Genomic DNA, 21,991 nt, shown 5'->3' with positions numbered 1-21,991 from the left:
AATGTATCAAAGCCCACATTCTCAATCCCCACCCCCGAGTTGGAGACTCTAACTGTGGGAAAAGGGGCGATGACCACTCTAACTTCTTCCTGCTGAAAAGGGATGTCGTTAGGGAAAACAGGTCTCCACTCATGGAACAGTCAAGTGGGCCTTGATACATTGCTTTGGATACCCCTTCTATCAACATTTGAACATTAATAGCTCTTAATCAAGATGTAATGAAGCAAGAAATACAATTAATTATAGAAGGTCTGAATAAAAGGATAAAGATCACAATGAACACGGCAAAAGAAACATTTTCACCAGGAAGAGGAGGTCAGCTAGTTCCACAAAGCAGCTCCAAAAGCTGGAGCTGGACAGGACAGCTCATGAATCTACTGTTGAAGATCTAACAGGGAATGAGACACGTTCTATGAACAATTATGGCAATACAACATTTAGATTTTATAATAACAAGGCCTTAGTTAAGGAAATGCAGAAACCTTCATTAGGCTCCATTGGCCTTTTTTTTTTTTTTAATTTTATTTTTTGGGGCGTTCTATTAACCATGGTCTGTGAAATAACAAGATTGTGAACTGAAAGGAAATAATATATTGTTCAGATTAACCTATTTTCCATGAGCTTCATTAATCACCAGGTTTTAATACTAATAAAAGCTTTACATTTGACTGACATACACTATCATTTTGCTAAAATGTGAGGGATTGCTGAGTAGTTATGTTGTGAGCCACATGGGAAGTCCTCCATTGCCATGTGAATTGAGGCTTTAACTTCTTACAAAATATCTCTTTCTAAAAGAGTTGGAGTCTGGAACAATCGGAAAGGCATTGAGAAAAGAAAATGGATTCCCAGTCACAACTCAAAGGTTGTGTAAGAAATTTTGTAACCGGCTTTCTAGAAATATAAATGTGGCGGATTAATGAGGGAGGGGCCCAGGATTGGAGAAGAGGACTGAAAAGTGGCTCCGTATTCAGGAGGAAGTCAATAGGCTGTCTTCCTATATTTAGAGTCACCGAGGGCTCCTGAGTGGTGATAAGGACAGGAGCCATTATGGAAATGTTCCGTCAGTCCTGATTCTGGGCCTGAGGGGTCAACCCCAGAGACCTTCATCTTCAGGAGCAGTCCCTCCTCCAGTGATCTCTCCACCATATGGGGCACAGCTGAGTCAAAGGGCATTCCCATTTAAAGGATCCCTCTTTTCCACAGAGGAAACAGGCTCCAGGCATAGGTCTCTGACCTGGTCCTCTCATCTTGGAAACTCCCAGGTTGACTCCCTGTTGCACCATAACTAGAGCCTCAGCCTTTTCTCTGTCTCTCTTCTTGCTCTCCTTTCATTCTTCCTGGCCCTGATTATAACATATTTGAGTTGCTACTCTGAAGAGGTGCTCCAGGTCCTGATCAGGGCCAAAAGCCAATTTTGGGAGCTTTCTCCATATATCTGGCACCAATTGAGCTATGAATTTATCCTTAAGAATTATTTGGCCCTCCATTGTTTCTGGGTTCCTTGGTATATGTTTTCTCAATGCCTTTCTGAGTCTTTCTAAGAAAGTTGATGGGCTCTCTTGTTCTTCTAGTAAACCTCTGATAGTTTTTAATGGGCTTTACTCATGAGGCTTTTAATCCCTCTACTATACAAGTAATAAAATGATTTCTATGCCAATTGTGAGAATACTCACTGCGATAGAAACCAAAGTAAAGATAGCTAGGACCAAATTATTTGGAGTGAGAGGCTTTCCTTCTCCTCTTAGTAGATTTTCAGCTTCTCGGGTTAGATCCTAACAGGTTGTAATCCATGACCTGGTGAAATACAAGCATATCCCCTACCCCATGTAATAAGTTTTCCCAGAGACCAGAAGTTTGTTAATGGATCCTGCCACCAAATCAAGGGCTGTTCAACCTGAGGAAAATTAATCTTATTTTGATCTGTATCAAAATGTCTCTCTGCAGCCGTTTTTTTTGGTCAGAGGCCAAATTTAAAAAATTTAAAGTGAATAAGGTTTTGTTTAAAAGTGTTTGTTATGACTTAACTATTTCTGTGTCTCTCCCTTTTTGTTTTTGAAGAGCTTGTTTTACATATAAATTGGCTCATTCCACAATAGCCTGTCCTTGGGGGTTGTAAGGGAGACCAGTAGAGTGAGCAATATGCCATGTATCTAGGAATATTTTAAGTTGAGAACTGATATAAGCTGGACCATTATCAGTTTTAATTGCTTGTGGGCAGGCCCATAACTGCAAAACAAGCATATAAATCACAAATACATGTTTAGCAGATTCACCAGATTGAGCAGTAGCCCAAATAAATTTAGAATAAGTGTCAATACATGAATAAATGACAATTTTCCAAAAGATGAGTAATGAGTAACATCCATTTGCCAGAGAGCATTTGGGACAAGTCCCCTAGGGTTAACTCCAGGCTCAGATTGGGAAGGATTGTTAATAATTTGACATGCAGGACATTGATGGACAATTGTTTTAGCTTTAGCCCATGTTATTCCAAATCTCTTTTTAAGGCCTCAAATATTTACATGTGTTAAATCATGAAAATGTTGAGCTTCTTGTAACACAGGTGTTACCAAGCAATCAATTTCTTTATTTCCTGCAACTAGAGGCCCAGGTAAGTTAGTATGTGTTCTGATATGAGTAATATAAAATGGATATCTTCTTTCCCTTACAACAGTTTGTAATTCTGTAAACAGTCAAATAGCAAGATAGGTAAATTTTGTTTAATGGTAGCAGTTTCAATCATTTTGGCAGCATGAACTACATATGCCGAATCAGAAAGAATATTGATAGGCTCAGGATAGTCCCTTAAGACATGGATTACAGCAGTTAGTTCAGCCTGTTGGGCAGAAAGGCCAGGTGTTTCTATAATTTTAGATTGATTAGCCACATATCCAGCCTTCCCTTTACTAGTCCCGTCAGTAAAGATCACAGGGGCTTCAATGATGGGTGAATCCTTCACCTTTTTTGGCAGAAACCATTGAGTTCGCTTTATAAATTGTAAAATAGGATTTTTTGGATAATGATTATCTATTGATCCTACATAATATGCAAAGGCAATTTGCCAACCTGTATATATAGGTTTTGAAAACAATGTTGGATTTCCTTAACAGTTAAACTAACAATTGCATGATTCAAATCTTTTCTGGACATTTTTACACAACGAGTACGACCTTTTAGAATAAATTGTGCCATCAGGTCCAGGTACGGAGACAAAGATTTTGTGACATTATTGGGAAGAAAAAGCCACTCGAGACTATTTTCTAATTGTATCAATATTCCTGTGGGAGAATGAGGAGAGGGTATAATTACTAACTGAATGGGCTGTTTTAGATTGACCTGACTTAGTTGGGAATTTTGTATTTTACTTTCAATCTTTTCTAGTTCCTCTTCCACTTCTGCAGTTAGAGAGCGGGGGCTGTTTAATTTAGAATCTCCCCTAAGTAAGGAGAAAAGATTTGACAATTCATATGTAGGAATCCCCAAATAGGTCAGAGCCAATTAAAGTCAGAGCCAATTAATATCTCCTAACAGTTTTTGTAAATCATTTAATGTAGAAATTTGATCTCTTCTCAATTCTACCTTTTGAGGGTGAACAGTGGTACATTCAACCACAGTTCCCAGATATTGATATGGACTTTTCATTTGAATCTTTTCAGGAGCAATAATCAATCCTCCTCCTTTTAGACAGAATTGCAAGCATTGAAAAACTTCAGTGAGCTGCTCCTGAGAGGGTGCAGCACAAAGTATATCATCCATATAATGAACAATATAGCATATAGGAAATTGTCTTTGGACTGGGTCAACAACTGAAGCCACATAATACTGACACAAGGTAGGGCTGTTTAACATACCTTGAGGCAGGACCTTCCATTGATAACGCTTTCTAGGGGCTATATTATTTACCACTGGCACTGAAAAGCAAATTTTTCCTTATCTTCTGGGTGTAAAGGAATTGTGAAAAAGCAGTCTTTTAAGTCCAGGATAATTAACAACCAGTCAGCTGGTATCATACTAGGAGATGGGAGGCCTGGTTGAAGGGCACCCATAGGCTGAATTACAGCATTTACTCCTCTTAAATATGTTAACAATCTCCATTTTCCTGATTTTTTTCTGTATAGCAGAAAATTCCAAGGAATAAAGGATTCTTCTATATGGCCCTTCTCTAATTGTTCTTGGACAAGATTATTTAAAACCTTTAATTTTTCTGAAGAAAGAGGCCACTGATCAACCCAAACCGGCTTTTCTGTAGTTCAATTTAATTGAATAGGTTCAGGAGAAGCATAATTATTTTTATAAGCAGTGGCCACTAATGAAAAGGCCGATATCCCAAACCAGATTTGTCCATTTTAATCTCAGATTCAACAGGTCCACTCTCCCCTGATGATATCGCCCTAACCCCAGTCCAGGAATGTAACCCTGTTTCTGTAACATTTTTTGGCTTTGACGACTATATTGATCCACTGGTAGTAAGTATATTTCTGCATGCCACTGTTGTAATAAATCTCTTCCCCATAGATTGATAGGAAGTTGAGCAATGTAAGGTTTCAATCTAGCTGGCTGCCCACCTGGTCCATCACAATTAAGCCATTGGGCACTCTTTTTGAGGCTCTCTGCTTTTCCTAACCCAGTGACTTCAATATTGGCTGGGTGAAGAGGCCAGGTGTCTGGCCAATGTAAATGGCTAATGATTGAAACATCATCCCCAGTATCAATCATTCCTCTAAAAGACTTCCCATTTATGATAACTTGACAAGTGGGTCATTCCTCTAGGACCCTTTCTGATAAAAACACTTCCGCTCCTCCTGTGGTATTGAATCCCTTCTGTCTAAAATTATTCCTCTCTTTATTCTTCTGTACTCTAGGTAAAATTAAGATTTGAGCAATCCAATCCCCTTTTTTAATTTTCCAAGGAATCACAGTGGAAACCATCACTTGTACTTTATCATGCCCTATTATTATCCAGTATCCCGGTATGAACTCAAACTCCTTGTTCTGTTAGCCCTGCCCTTCCTATTATCAATCCTACCATATCTGTTGGTAATAGATTTTCCAATTTAGTTGTAATAGAAGTAGGAGTTTCACTAGGAAAGAGAATTAAATCCTGTAAACTAGGGAGATCTACTGGGATGGTGAATGCTCGTGCAGAGCATAGTCCCAGGGACTCTTGCATCAGTTGAGAGTTTGGCTCCTATTCTGAATGGGGAAAACTTCCTTGGTTGACAGGGCTGGAAGCTTGCCCCAAGGGTGGCTTCCGACAAGGGGGTTCCATCTTTATGAAAGATGGACTGGCACTTGTTAGCCCAGTGATTTCCTTTAGTATATCTTGGACATAGTTTGGGCTGTTTATATTGTTACTAGAAGGTGCCAAAGCTCTGTGAAAGAAAGTTCGGGCTTGTAGAAGAGCACGACATTGTTTTTTAGTATGTCCTGTCTTGCCACAATTAAAACACTTTTCTGAAAATTTGTCTTTAACCTTTAAATTGGCCATTGCTTGGGCTAGCATTGAGGCCTTAAAGGACTCTGTCCCCACTCCCTGACAGGCTTTAATATATTCAGCAATTTTAGCTTTTCCTTTTAAAAATCCTATGTCCTTGGAGTTCCCATCGTGGCGCAGTGGTTAACGAATCTGACTAGGAACCATGAGGTTGGGGGTTCAATCCCTGCCCTTGCTCAGCGGGTTAATGATTCAGCGTTGCCGTGAGCTGTGGTATAGGCCGCAGACCTGGCTCAGATCCTGCGTTGCTGTGGCTCTGGTGTAGGCTGGCAGCTACAGCTCTGATTAGGCCCCTAGCCTGGGAACCCCCATATGCCACAGGAGTGGCCCAAGAAATGACAAAAAGACAAAAAAAAAAAATCCTATGGCCTTTTTGCAATCAGTATTTGCATTCTCATATGCTAACAATTGAAAAATAGTATCAAACACCTTAGAGTTAGTAATTTGTCATTTTAATGCCTCTTGTAAATGAGCTAGAAATTCAGTATATGGTTCCTTAGGGCCTTGTAGGATCTTTTGAATAGAAGTACTTATTTGACCCTTAGATTCAATTTTATCCCATGCCATTAAGTAACACTGTCTAATCTGTTCAATAGCCAAATCATTCATTCTCATTTGATCTTGAGGATTATTCCAAGGACCAATCCCTAACAATTGTTCCATTGTTAATCAGAAGATTTTGAGCCTGATTATGATTAGCAGTAATTTGGGCATGATCTTGCCACCAAGAATTGTAAATATTCGCCAGGTGATAGCACAGCACGGGTTAAGTTATGCCAATCAGCAGGAATCATATGATTTCCTTCAGCTACTCCCTGCATGATTCCTTTTGTAAAGGGAGAAGTAACACCATAGTTTCGAACAGCCTGTTTTAATTCTTTAAGAATTTTGAAAGGAAAGTGCTCATGAATGAACTCATAAACTCCATTATTGTTGGTGAGATCAATGTCTGGAGCCACTGTCTCCCTGACAGTTACTGGAAAGGCTAAATGTATGGCATCCAAATCACCTTCCCTTCAAGCCTGTAATATCCCCTGTTGAATGGATGATAGATGGTGTTCAGGAATAACGCTCATTTTCTTTGCAACCCTAGAAGTAGAGACTTGATGAGTCCTCATCACCTTACTCCTAATAGGAGGCAATTGAGGAATATCAGAATCAACAATTGGAGCCAAAGGCTCAGGAGCCAAATATTCTCTGATAATTTTGTTCAGGGACTGCATATTTAGGTTCTTCCAACAAAGGTGTAAACTCCCATTCTTCTTCCTCCTCTAAGTCCTCTGTGGTCTGTAGAGGTTCTAAAACTGATTTAATTAAGCTCCAAGTACTCCAAATAGACACAGGAATTGAAACACCTTCATCATGCAATATCCTAAGTTCCATACCTACCATTTCCCATATCTTTAAATCTAATGTTTCTAATGTAAGAAGTCAATCACAATGTTTCTCAATAGTCTGAAAAAGTTCCCAAAGCTTACTTTCACTTATTTTTGCACCCCCTTTTTTAAGGAGTTGTCCTAACAAATAGATGTAAGGATTATAGTTTCCTGCAATTATCTTATTTCCCATGTTACCCCGTAAATACCTGAGAGAGTGAACGTATCTGCAGGATTTCTTCAGTGTGGCCACACAAAATTCCTCCCTTCTTCTCAGGACTCCACAGCACTTACAATGAATAAAATTTCCCACTGTAGTCATGGTCCTTCATTCTTCATAGCTGCTTGTTTGCCCGCCCCACTTTGGGAGCCACTTGCCGAGAGACCAGGTCAACAGGATGGGGCTGAAGAACGGGTGCTGTGGAACTTAAGGAAAAAAACCAACCCCAAACAAAATGCCAACACAAAGCAAAACACAGAGACAGAGACAGTAAAGGTGGGAACCTGGGGGACTCAAGGTCTCTAGGACCAAGAGCCCCGCCTCAAGAAACCACACCGCTTTTATTTTACTCTTTTGATGAGATCACATGAGGAGGGGCTATGGGTGGATAATCAAGCAAGAAGATTGGAAAAACATGTCTTGCAACAGTGGCTGATCAAGCAAGAAGATTGGAAAAACCTGTTTCATGACAAGGTACTATAGTAAATTGTATTATTTTAACTTTAAAGTAAAAATTTTTATTGCTGGTATACAGAAAACAATTGCCTTTTTTAAATGATAAACTTGTATCCTGCAATCTTGAATGCCTTTTCACTATTAATTCCAGGATTATTTTTGTAGATTTTCTACAAAGGCAATTATCTCATCTGTGTATGAAGAGAGCAATTTTATTTTTCTTTACAAGCTACATATTTTCATGTTTGCCTTCTTTTATTTATTTATCTTTTATTTCTTTGTTGCACCAGCTAGAAGGACCATTATAATGTTGAACAGCAATGGAAAGATCAGATATGTTGCTTTGTGCTTGATCTTAGGGGAAAAAAGTGTTTAGGCCTAACCAATAAGTATCGCATTAGATGTAGGTTGTTAAAATATACCCTTTATTAGATTAAAGAACCCCCTTTTAATTCATAGTGGGTTTTTTTTTGGTGACAGTTTTGTTTTTTATAATTGGGTGTTGAATTTTATTAACTACTAGTTTTTATTAGCTTTATTAGTATCATAGATTATATTGATTGATGTATAAATATTGGATCAGCTTTGCATTCTGGGTGACCCTGCTGGCCATAAGTTATTATCCTTTTCATTTTGGCTGGATTAAATTGATACTATCTTGCTAAGCATTTTTTGCTTGTGTTCCTGAGGAATATTGGTCTGTAGTTTTCTTATACTGTTTTTATCTGGTTTGGATATTAGGATAATGTTAACCTCAAAGCATTAGTCAGGAAGTATCACAGACCTTCTCTTTTCCGGAAGATAATGTGGGAAATTAATATTATTTTTATTTTAAATATTTGGTTGAATTCACAAGTTAAACCATCTGAGCCTAGTGATCTATTTTTTTTTTAAAGATTTTATATTATTCACTCAAATCTTTAAGGCTATTCACCTTATCTATTCCTCCTTAAGAGATTACTTAACTTACAGGAAATTGGTCTATTTCATCTAAGTTATCAGATTTGTGGGCATTGAATTTTTTGAAGAATTCCATTTATGATATTTTAATGCCATGGGGTCAGTATAAGAATGACTCCTTTTAATTTTTTTCTCCTTTTCTTTTTTTGGCTGCTCCCACAGCATGCAGAAGTTCTGGGCCAGGAATCCTACCCCTACCATAGCTGCAACTTGAGTCACAGCAGTCAAAACTGCCAGATCCTTAACCTGTTACACCACCAGAGAACTCTACCCATTTTAATTTTTAATGCTGGTAATTTATGTACTTTCTTTTTTTCTTGGTCAGTCATTAGAAATTTATCAATTTTATTATTTTTTCCAAAAAATGTCCTTTGTTTTTGTTGATTTTCTCTATTTTTCTTCTATCAATTTCATCAAAATTGAAATTGTTCTTTATTTATTGCCTTTTCCTTGTTAGCTTTAGGTTTAATTTTCTCTTGTTTTTCTAGATTCCTCAAATAGGAACTTAGCTTACTAATTTGATATATTTCTTATTTTCTAAAATATATACTTAATGCTATAAATTTTCCTCTAAGCACCACATCCTTAAAGATTATGGGATTCTGCTGTACCCCACAAATTTTGATAAATTGTATTTTCATTATCATTTAATACAAAACACTTTTTAAAATTCTTCTTGGGACTTCTTTGACCCTTGTATTATTTAGAAGATTGTTGTTTGCTTTCCAAATATTTGGGGATTTTTTCTTGCTATCTTTATGTAGTTGATTTTCTTATTTGATTCCATTATAGACTGAGAATATATTTGATATGATCCACATTCTCTTAATTTTGTTAAGATGTGTGTTTTGTCCTAGAATGTGGTCTACCTTGTTACTTTTTCTTGCAAACTTGAGAAGAATGTTATTCTGTCTTTTATAAATGTCAATTTATCATGTTGATCTACTTAGTGATATTATAGTCATTCTTATTGATTTTCTGCCTGTTTGATCCAGCATTCATGACAGAGGAATATTGAAGTTTCCAACTGTAACAATTCTTTCTTCAGTTCTATCAGTTTTTCCTCATTTGTTTTTTCTCTTTGTTGTTTGGTGCATAAACATTTAGGATTTCATGTCTTCTTGGATAATTGACCTATCATTATAGAATTCCCCTCTTTGTCCATGATTTTTTTCTTCTAAGGTCTGCCTTCTCTGACATTAATATAGCTACCCCAGCTTTCATTAATTAAAGTTTGCATGGTACTCCTGTAAGACCTATCAGAGTCTTTATATTTAAAGTGGATTTCTTGTAGAAAATATTTGGGTTTTTTTTTAAAACTACTTTGGCAATCTGTTTTTAATTAGTAAAAAGTTACTAGTATTCAAATGTTTAAATTGTTCATATTTAAAGTCATTATTGAAATAGTTGAATTAATATTTATCATCTTTGTAATTTTATAACTTTATTCTATTCATTTTATTAGTTTTTTTCCTCTCTCTACTGCCACACATTTTTGCTATCTCTGATTTTAATTTAGCTTTTTTATGGCTGCATTTTATCTCCTCTTTTACTTTACCATTTGTACTTCTTTGAAGAAAATTTTAGTGGTTGTTTTAAAGAAGTTTGGCTAATGTATTAGTTTTTAGATCTGCCATAACAAAGTACCATAAAATATGCCTTTAAACAAAAGAAATTTATTACATCATAGTTCTAGAGCCTAGAATTCTAAAATCACTGGCACATGGCCATGCTCCACTGAAGGTTCTAGGGAACAATCTTTCCTTACCTTTTCCTAGCATCTGGTAGTTACTGGAAACCCTTGGTGTCTCTTGATTTACAAGTGCATCACTCTAATCTCTGTCTCTAAAGTCACAGGCCATTCTCCTTTTGTGCTTCCTCTGTCTCCATAGGGTACTATTCCCTCTATGACTGCATGCCCAAACTTCCCTTGTCTTATAAGAACACCATTTATTTCATTAGTGTTTAACCTAATTCAATATGATTTTGTCTTAACTTGATCACATCGACAAAGATGCTATTTGTGAGTAAGACCACATTCACATGTACTGGAATTAGGACCTGAACATTCTTTTTCAGGGATAGAATTCAACTCCCATCTACTATAATATGTCTAGATGTGGGTATTTGTAGTATATATCCTCCTTGGTATTGTTTGAGCTTTCTGGTCTGTGGTTTGATGTTTATTGCTAGTTTTGGAAACTTCTCAGCCATTATTACTTCAAATATTCTGTTTCTTTTTCTATTTCTCCCCCTTTAGTTATTTAAATTATGTGTTGCTACAACTTTTAATTTGTCCATTTCTATAGTTCCTGTTATTGCTTTCACTCTTTTTTCTCCTCTGTGAATTTTCATTTGCGAAGTTTCTACTGACGTACTTCAAATGCACTGATTCTTTTCTCAGCTAGGGATGGTCTACTGAGGAGGCATCAAAGGGTATTCTTCATTTTTGATTTCCAGCTTTTCTTTGAGAGCATCTGTCTTTCTAATTATATTGTCCATCTCTCCTTGCATGTGATATACATTTTATTAGATCCATTAACAGATTAATTTGTTATTTCACATTTCCTGTCTAATAATTCAAAAATCTGTATCATATCTGAGTCTGATTCTGATGAATGATTTGTCTCTTTAGCCTGTGCTTATCTTGCCTTTTGATATATTTTGTGTTTGTTGAAAATCAGAAATGTTGTATTTCGTATTTGGAACTGAGGTAAATAGGCCTTTAGTGTGAGGATTTATGTTTATCTGGCTGGAGTCAGGTTGTGTTTAATATTTGTTGTAATTATAGATACCTGAGGCTTCAAACACTCCTAGTCTCTCTCTCTTTTTTTAATGATGTTTATTTTTTCCATTATACTTGGTTTACAGTGTTCTATCAATTTTCTACTGTACAGCAAAGTGACCTAGTCACACATACATATTTACATTCTTTTTCTCACATTATCTTCCATCATGCTCCATCATAAGTGTTGAGATAGAGTTCCCAGTGCTATACAGCAGGATCTCATTGCTCATCCATTCCAAAGGCAATAGTTTGCATCTGTTAAGCCCAGATTCCCAGTCCATCCCACTCCCTCCCCCTTGGCAACCAGAAGTCTGTTCTCCAAGTCCATGAATTTCTTTTCTGTGGAAAGATTCATTTGTGCCATATATTAGATTCCAGATATAAGTGATATCATATGGTATTTGTCTTTCTCTCTCTGACTTCACTTAATATGATAATCTCTAGTTGCATCCATATTGCTGCAAATGGCATTGTTTTGTTCTTTTTTATGGCTGAGTAGTATTCTGTTGTGTATACATACCACTTCTTCTTAATTCAATCATCTGTTGAGGGACAATGGGGTTGTTTCCATGTCTTGGCCACTGTGAATAGTACTGCAATGAACATACAGGTGCATGTGTCTTTTTCAAGGAAAGTTTTGTCCAGATAAATGACCAAAAGTGTGTTTGCTGGATCATATGGTAGCTCTATATTTAGTTTTCTGAGGTACCTCCATACTGTTTCTCCATTAGTGGTTGAATCAATTTACATCCCCACAAATAGTGTAGAAGGGTTCCCTTTTCTCCGCACCCTCTCCAACATCTGTTATTTGTGGATTTGTTAATGATGGCCATTCTGACAGGTGTGAGGTGGTACCTCATGGTAGTTATAATTTGCATTTCTCTAATAATCAGTGATGTTAAGCACTTTTTTGTGTGCTTATTGGCCATCTGTATATCTTTGGAAAAATGTCTATTCAGGTTTTTTGCCCATTTTTCAATTGGGTTGTTGGCTTTTTCACTGTTGAATTGTACAAGTTGTTTTGGTTTGGGGGCTTTTTCTTTGTAAAGTACCTTAAAGAGATTCTTCTTTGCCTTGTAGTTCTTTTAGATGTAATCCATTGTTATTCTACTAGAGTCTTGTTGATATGGCCTATGTGTCACATTGTGAGAGAGAGGGTGTGCTGGGTAATCTACTTCAGTTAAATTGCTTAGTGGGCTTTCCACTCAGGCTGTGCATTTTGCATGGTTTTCCGTCTGGCCTCTAGTGAATGAGCTTTTATTTTCATTTTTTTTTTTTTTATCTTGATCCTACTCTTTTCTCCTTCTATAGTGTTCCTATTCTATGTTCTTTGAGCCTAATTTCCTGTTTATTATATTTTTCTTAGGAAAGACTGGAAGACTGTAGGAGCTGGAGTGAGGAGGAATTCCCTTCCTACAGCCTATATAAAGTTTCAAATTTGTCTTCAGTGGAAATCTTTTCCCCTTGAAAATAGGTCTTTGTTTTGGAGAAATCAGTGACTGTGCTTGGGAATGCTTACCACCCCCCTGACCCCACCCACCAAGCTAGGGCCACCAGAGGTTATTTCTTATATCTTCACTGTCAGAACCTGAGAGAATCCTCTCTTCACAATCTAGATGGTTGGTCACTGTATTACTACCAAGATAAGATACCCTTCAGTAATCCACCCAATATTCCATGGATATGTTTTCCTCTTTAGCTAGTGGGAACAAGCACTTTCTCCCTGAATGTCTTGTGAACTCTAGTGTCATGGTGTCTGTGTACTCTAAGCCTTTTCTCCTCCATATAATGATTCTTCCTTGTTCTGCTTGGCTTTATTCTTCTGTAACAAATACTCTCCAAGTAATTATAAAGGCAGTCATAATCCATAACTCATTTGTTTCCCATTTTTCAGGGATCATTACCTTTGTTGTCTGATGTTCTAAGTCTTGAAAACTCTTGCTTCATATTTTTTTCTAGTTTTTAATTGTTTCAGGTAGGAGGGTAAATAGGATCCTTATTACACTATCTTGGTTTGGAAGCAGAAATCACTCTATTGCTTTTCTTTTTTTTTTTTTTCTTTTTTTTTTGTTGTTGTTGTTGCTGTTGTTGTTGCTGTTGTTGCTATTTCTTGGGCCGCTCCCGCGGCATATGGAGGTTCCCAGGCTAGGGGTTGAATCGGAGCTGTAGCCACCGGCCTACGCCAGAGCCACAGCAACGCGGGATCTGAGCCGCGTCTGCAACCTACACCACAGCTCACGGCAACGCCGGATGGTTAACCCACTGAGCAAGGGCAGGGACCGAACCCCGCAACCTCATGGTTCCTAGTCGGATTCGTTAACCACTGCGCCACGACGGGAACTCCCTCTATTGCTTTTTAATATGCTTTTTAAAAAGCTTATTCATATTATCAATCATCGTAAAACACAGTAAGATCCTATACTCAAAAATAATTTCAAAGATGTCAAACTGAAATATTTCTATTTGTATTCATTCCATTAGATAACGTGTATAAGCTGCTCAAGTTAGCATTGGATGATGCTATTTAGGCAGGATCAGGATTAAGGCAAGGCAAGTGGAGCACCTAGAGTGAAAAATTTAATAAGGCTTTTATTCTTAGGGACATGTAAATACATAACCTTGAGAATTAATGCCTTTGTAAGAGTGGGTATGGGAGAATGAATTCTCTTACCGCTTCTTATTATGCAAACATGTGGCAAATACCTATTCTTTGGAAGTCCTGAAAGTCCCACATTTAGAAGCCATATAGTGTTCTGTTTTTAAGTGCAAATTGGATATATTATTTTGCCAAAATTATGACCTGCACAGATGGGGAAAAGGGCTTTGTTTACCTTCCAAAATCTGAATTAATATTTTTCCAGCATCTTAAAACTGTTGAATTTTTATTTGTTGCTGTTATTGGTAGCCACTTTTCTAGCATGTGATTAGAGAAGGGGGATGTAGAATAGCTTTAATAGTTGGGATAGACATCTTCATCTTCTACTTTCCTCAAAGTAAATTATTGCCTGAACACGATAGGCCTAGGCTTGGTGTAATGACTCTTGGAATAAACTGTAGGTTTTCCATGCTCTGAGTACATTAGATGTTGGGCATTGTAGCATTACACTACTGTCTAGTATCATAAACAGCTCTGAGGGTTTTAGTCAGGGACTCTAAAAGAAGCTACTTCTGGGAACAATTATCTACACTGCCTTTTCTGCAACTCCAAAGATTTCAGAAATAACTTGTTAAGTGACAAAAATAAAAAGCTTGCACTGTGTAGAATTAGGACCTATCAAGCATTCTGAAGCCACAGATAGATGATGAGTGTCACTTCCAGGTGGCTGGAATCAGTGTACCAACAAGGAATATTGATCTTTGTCAAAAATCAGAGTTCATACTCTGAGGTTTCTGGGCTGCACCCCACAGGCCTGCAAGCCATCCTCAAGATTTAAGAAAAAGCCTGGAGTCAGTGACAGAGACATCAATTTATAATTAATACGGAGGGGAACCTTACATGTCTTAAGCAAATTCCTAGAACTACACACCCCATAGTGTGCAGCGGATGGCAAGCAGAACATGCAGCAATCTTTGCTGGGAGGGACGGTGGGAGGGGTTATCAGTTTTAGGGTCAGGTTGGCTCAGAGGCTACAGGGAAACCAGTTGGAGGGCAAATCCCTCATAACCCCTCGGGCCAGTGACCTTCATGGGGCAGACGTCTTTGTCTTTCCTTTGATATACTATCAAGTGTAGCATTCTGATCTAAAGATAAGAAAAATCACTGGGGCTGTGGGGAGTGGGGAACACAAGTAAGTAGGTATTTACTAATTAGGCTCAATGGTTAAGAGGGAAGGTCAGTCAGGTGAGTAGAGAGTAGGTAAGGCAGCGACTGGTCCAACAGGGGATGTACAGAGAGCAAAAGAAGGACCATCTTGAGTGACCTGATTATACAGAGGTATACACTCAGCCAGGGTCTAGGTGTCTATCAATGTGCAAAAGGGACACTGTTGTTGCCCTCATGGAGCTTACACTCTGTTCGTGAAGAAGGTGATACAGCTATCATGATGTAAGCTGGAACTAGAGACCTTTAAATTGACCAGTATAGGTTTCCACTGGAAGAGAAACTGGGAATGAAATCTGAGTAGGAGTTGCCTAGCAAAATTAACAAGAGGATTAAGCGGCTGGAAAGAGTAAAGATAGTATAGAGGACTGAAGGACAACTGGTATATCTCAAGCAGAAAGAAAAAGAAGGCATTAGGGATCCTTACAAATAATGAAAAAGGTTTTGTTGATACCTTGGGCTTGCGCTATATGAAAGCCTCCTGGTCAGGTTATTTTAAGAGCAATGGGAAGCCAGTACAAAATTTTAGATAGGATATTAAAAATATCATGTTTACATCTCAGAAACTTTGATGAGTGGTGGTGAAAATGACTAGAATAGACTCCAGAGATTTCTGAAGGCAAAATCAACAGTTTTAACTTATTTTGTATTTGAAAGTCAGTGAGGCTGTTAACAGAGGGCTGCACATATAATCTAATCTCTATGGAATGAATCTTTGAGGAAATATATATTTCCCAGAACATCTTGTGTTCAGCACTTCATGGGGAATGGGGATTTTAGGTATAAAATTTGGAACCAGTAAGGAGTTTATCCCAGACTAAAGCCACATATGATTTAGGAAGACATACCAAAATATGCATGAAGAAGTAGATTGGAAAATGGGGAAAGAAGATTTTTGTGGGGTAGTTTTAAAAATAAATTTAAAAGAGCATTTAAATCCAAAGGACTCAGAATTAAGTTCTATCAGCTACTACTTCATGGCTCTTAAGTCAGGGACAGGTCCTTAACACTTGATTCTTAATACAGTGTACTGTGATAGAGATTCAAGATGTGAAGTCAGTGAGCCTGGGTTCAATTTTTTTCCCCAGTAATGTTTAACTAGTTGAATGCCAAGGGAAAATTCTTCTTTAAAGCTATTCACTGTAAAAATGATGAGAAGATTGTATGGGTTTCAGAAGTTATCTACCTAATTTTAAGACAGATGAACAATTGAGTGCAAACTCATCTTTCTTAGGAAAGATTTAACTGATCTAATTAAGTACAGACCTTAGTAATTTTAGAGCATAATATTAAGAATACAGATTGAGAAACAAGTCTGATTTGCTTTAAATTCCATATTTACTACTTGACTAGATGACTTTGTAAAATATACTTGAACTCTTTTGGACTCATTTGACTCATCTATAAATTGAAGAAAATAACACTACCTCATATGGTTGTTCTAAGAATTAAATAAGCTAATAGATATAAAGCACTTAAACTATTGCTTATGTATATAGGACTCAACTATTATTATTCTTGGTTTTCCATACCTTTAAACTTGATGTAGTATACCCATTCCTGGGTATGGTGAGGCTTAAATAATGTTATGTGTTTACATTCTCTGAGGGGCCAAGAATTCCTTGATAAGGATATAACTTTATTTCTTCGAAAATAGGCATTCTTAGAATGTATATCCTTAGAAAGGATGTTAATGATGATGGCCTAAGCTACATATTAAAGTGACCTGCCATGTGTAAGAATTCCTGCAGGTATTATTACTAATATTCAAACTGTAACTTACTATGAAGCCCAAGTTTTTATAAATGGTTTGCTTACTTTCAGTCAGGAGGACTCTTAAGAGTTAATCATCTTTTATCACTCTGGAAGCATAAAGGTTATTTGGGAATTCCTTTAACTGAATTTCTCTCATTTCAAAAATAGCTGCATAATCCAAGTTGAATTTTTTTATTTTTGAATGAGCATAGCTACCCTAGGCATATCTAAAGCATTTATTTCTGAATGACAATGTCTAACTCAAGTTTATTGAACATAAACTTATGTGAAATTCTCTAGCTACATCATTAATTGCCATAAGCCACTGCAAAGGACATAAATGACATCTAGTGGGGTTTTTTCCTATCATTTTTGACACAGATATTAAAGTTTTTTTAATGTGCTAAAAAAGATATGCATAATTTCAGAGAAGCATTCTGAATGTAAAGAATATCGTACTTCTGAGTATTCAAGAAATGATAAGTTGGACATAAGGAAAGATGAAGGGGAAAAAGTTTCAGGTAAGGAGTACTTTGTAAATTAAAAATTGCACATGAGAGACCAAACAATGCCAATAAAGATATATTCTTGAGAATATGTCCCAGCTCCAACTTGCCGTCTCTAACCCTGACTGAATTCTCTTTGAAACTTATTTTGTGATCCATTACCATTCTGATACATTTTCATTCTACTATCTGTGAAATAATATTATTAAAATAATAATGTCTCTTATACATAAGAAAAGTAAATATATTTAAAAGAGGCTCTAAATTTTTTAAAGTGCAAAATATGCTCACATAAAGCAAAAAACAGAAAGAAAGGATAGTCAACACATTCACTATTAAACATGACTGACAGCATTACAGTGCATCTTCTGATTTCAGAAGGTAATTTATGTTTCTCTTGACTTTTGCAAAATGGTTTATCCAAAGATAAATTCTTAAAAAAATTATGTAGCAAAGAATGAAATTCTTCAAGGACCTTTCTGATTTAAGTTTAGTTGGAGATCTTTGGCTGAAAAACAAATCCCAAAGTTTAGTAACATAAAACAGTTATCACTTTATTATGCTTACAACTTTATGGGTTGGACATTCAGACGTGCACAAGTTGGATGACTTGTCTCCTTGATGTCTGAGGTCAGAGATGAGAAGACTGCAATGGTTGAAGTAACTTGACTGGCTGGAGACTGGCGTCATCTGGATGCAATTTCACTTATTTATCGTGTGCCAGGCTAGGATGGCTCAGATTTGGTTTTAGCTGGAGCTGTCAACCAGAATGTCTTTATGTGGCTTTTCCATGTAACATGGGCTTCCTTATGGCAACCTCAGGGTAGTAGGTCATCTTACATGATGACTCAGTGCTCCAAGAAGGCATGTTCCAGATAACAAGATGAAGCTGTATGGTCTTTCATGAGCTCATGCACTATATTATATTGGTTGAAGAAGTCATAAGATTGCCCAGGTTCAAGGAGAGGTGATATAGACCCTACATCATGATGAGATAAGCATCACATCAAATAATTTGTCACCAAATTTTAAAACTGCCACAGCCCCGAATCCTTTTGAGGCTCTCCTCAACCACTTTTGAGGTGTGGTAGGTTTGCAACACAAAATGTTTCAGATCACCAGATATTTCTATTGTTAGGATAGTAAATAGCCTAGATGTGTTCTATATGTTACAATATTAAACAACAATTTCTATTCTTTTCAATTATCTGTTATACCTAATACTTTATAGAGAACAAGGTCTACATTTAAAATATTACTAGGTAGACAAGAATTTCTGAATATATCTTGTAAACAAAATTTTTAATTTAATACAGATTACTGTTTCCAAGTCAGTGAAATAGTATTGGAACTGTCATACTCCCTTTTCATGTGTTTTGGAACCTAGAAATATTCCCCTTTGGAGAACTGGCATTAAAATGATACTTGTTAAAATGGAATTCCACATACACTTCAAAAGCTGACAAAATACTGGAATGAAACATGTTAATGGAATGAATTAAAAAAAGAGAGCAGTGTATTTGGCATTGGTAAGTCTCATCTAAAGGTACTACATCTAGGTTGGAACTTTATATTTCAAGAAGAATATCAGGAAATTGGATAGTATACAAAGACACAAACCAAAATGATGAAAATAGCACCTTTTAAAAAGTTTAAATTATGCATAGTTGTTTTCCTTAATCTTTAACATTTATATAATATTTTGCTATTTCCAAATCATTTGATATGTGTAGTGTCACATTGAATATTTACAAAAGTCCTGACATTTATTATGTATCAGAGAAATGAAATCAAACAACAGTGCAGCCAATTAGGGGAAAGAGGACAAGAATTTTACACAAGATCACATGATATTAGCTTCACCTTGAAGATTAAATAATTATGATCCTTTTAAGAATTCAGAAAAAGTGTGTCATAAGTCTCCACAGCAAAATAAGTAAGTTTTTACCTCTTGGGGAGAAAAAAGGTTAGGGAAAAAATAATTAAATACCATAGAACCATTTATATTAAGTTTGTTTGTACAAGCTAATAACCTAGGACTCGAACGAGAATGAAAACACTTGCAACATCTCGGAACATAGACTTCTAAAACCACGGTTGTAGGAATTTTTTAATAAGTTACACTTCTCCCTGAAAATTCATTTAAATGAGAGTGAAGGAACAAAAAAGTATAAACCTACAAGGACAAAGGAAAAGGGAATAGCATTAACAACCCAAAGTGTTATGTCAATAAAATTCTAGAAGCTAGAAAATGGACTGAAAGTAGTGTTTGGTCTAGAAGACTGGGGAAAAATAAAACTTAGGTCTACAAGCAAGAAGCCAGTAAGTAAGGCTCTCATGCCACCGAATCCAGTAAGGCTTAGGACTCGGAGGCATCAGGTACGACTAAAGAAAAATGTTGGTCAGTTTGGAAGTTTATAAGGAATATTTACACCCTCTCAGTCTTGCTCCTATTTGAAGAACCAGGTAAGTTCCCTGACTAAACCTGGCAAAAGAAGAGAAAACCTAGGCAATCTCTATATTCAGTGATAAAAGCAAAAACTGAGAGGGAGCATGAAAATACTCTTTAAAAAAAACTTAATTATTAAGTAAATGTTAATATAAAAGTCCCTTCTGCGGGATTCTCAAAAGCCCTCCTTGTGTTGCCTTATGGGAACTGAGGCTTGGAGAAAAGGCACAGGAAAATGATTATCTGGCAACTGTTATTGCTGTGAGTAATAAACTTTTTCTTCCCCTTTAATCCAGTAGTTTCGTGTCTTCTGCCAGAGTCCATGAAAATGGACAAGCTAATGCATTGCTTAAACTTGGGGTAAAATATCAGCCTCTTCACAGTTCTTGGCAATGGTCAGTTACAAATCAGAAAACAAGGCTCAGAGGGGTGAGGGGATTTGCTCAAGGCCACACAGCAAATAGAGAGCCAAGCTTAGATATGAACTGCCCTTCTGACTGCACTTTAAGAATCCATATTCTATTTGAGTTCATGCTTCTGAAGAAGGGAAACCTCCCGGAAATAGGGATTGAGGGGCAGGGATTAATCTATGGGTAACTTTCAAGAGAAATATATTTGGCTTTCAGTGGCATGGCTGGTAAGAATTACCCACACATTTTCCGGAAGAGTAAGATTTACCTTCCCTTAGGTAAAGCAAGTGAAACCCTAAGACTGATCTCTAAAATTTGCAATGGTCCCCTGAACTGTAAACATTTCCTAAGTACCATGACAACATGCTCCTTCTTTTGGGATATTTTTGCAAGGCATTAGTTATAACAGTGAGGTGTTAAAGCAAAATGACATTCATGAACACCGGCCTTTCTGATCCTTAGCTTCACAAGAGTGGCAAGTGTTTAGGCTGAACAGACAATTAGAATCAAACTGAAAAAACCACAATGTGATTTCAAACATGTGAAGCTGCTGCTGCCAACCAATGGTTAGCCTTGGTCAACATCTGTCTTTCCCACTTCTGATTCCCTTCCAACTATGGGAACCACAGGAATTGACTCCAGGCAAACAAAGCCCTGGACGTGTGATGGTAATCTCTGCCACAAAATAAATGAGTCAGTCTGGAAAACCTCACTTTCAGAAGGAGACTTTCACTTTTTGCTAATATATTCTAATTTTTTCCTGAGACATCAACTTAGTAGAACTCAGTGAGGTTGTATAGTGGGTGAAAAAGAGAAGAAATACATAATATTTCCTAGAAAATATAGAAAAGCAGAGTATTATTTTTTCAGTTGTTCATATTTTAAGCTCTTAACGTAGTGCTAGAGAAAGTTTAGCTATCCCCCCAAAAAACTGTCATTAAAAATCCAAATATTACCTTGGAAGTGCATATTCAACCAATCTCTTATAGCTTCTCAGAGCACTTGAGGGAGTCCAGCAGCTGCGGGAGGTTGGGAGGAAGAGAACAGTGATAGACACTGTCCTGCTGGTCTCTTCTCAGCCATAGTCTCAGCTCTTGACACCGTTTTACAGACATGGAAACAGAAGCTCTAGACCTTTGAGTATCAAAATATACAATCAATAAGTGACAGACTCCAGATCCAAATATAACAGGCCCCAACCCCCAAAACTGTAATAATCCAATTTCTTTTTTTTTTTTTTTTTTTTTTTTGTGCTGTGCTTGTTGCAATAAATAAGTTCCTGGGCCACAGACCGAATCAAGCCACAGCAGTGACAACGCCAAATCCTGAACTGCTAGGCTACCAGAGAACTCCAATATGTCTAATTCTTTATGCTGTTTTCCCACTGGAAAATGCCTTCAGGGGGAATGAAGATGAAGAACACTAAAATGTAATAAACACCACCAAAACCCAAATTTACCTCATTTTGGAATTTTCCACAATCTGATGTAGTCTCAAAACTCAAAAGAATAATAAAATGTAAATAGAAGCCACAGATTATTTATGACCAAATTATGGCCAAGCAAAGACTTCGATATGGCATTTTCACTGGGATCTTCTTCCATTAATTTTTTTTCTCATAGGAAAAGCACTGTGCAAACGAATGAAGAATTATGCCTGTCGATGTCCATTAGTATGTCAGTATTATGAGATCAAGGTATTTATGTTATTCACTGGTATATCATCAGTACCTGATATTAATCATCTAGTAAATT

General features: G+C 36.8%; 1 long non-coding RNA gene across 5 annotated transcripts in view; it reads right to left on the bottom strand.

Annotated features, from left to right (window-relative positions):
* Nucleotides 1-7,381, bottom strand: part of LOC106510217 — a 42,391-nt gene extending 35,010 nt beyond the window's left edge. For 2 of the 5 annotated variants that reach the window (XR_002343552.1, XR_001308502.2), the window contains exon 1: nucleotides 7,083-7,381. This is a non-coding gene — a long non-coding RNA (uncharacterized LOC106510217). The remainder of the gene's footprint in view (nucleotides 1-7,082) is intronic. The other 3 variants (XR_002343553.1, XR_002343555.1, XR_002343554.1) reach the window with 2 other exon arrangements.

This window comes from Sus scrofa, chromosome 4 (genome assembly GCF_000003025.6).
Source record: "Sus scrofa isolate TJ Tabasco breed Duroc chromosome 4, Sscrofa11.1, whole genome shotgun sequence".
NCBI lineage: Eukaryota > Metazoa > Chordata > Mammalia > Artiodactyla > Suidae > Sus > Sus scrofa.
The sequence above is the reverse complement of the archived record's forward strand: the minus strand, read 5'-3'. Positions and strand labels throughout refer to the sequence as shown.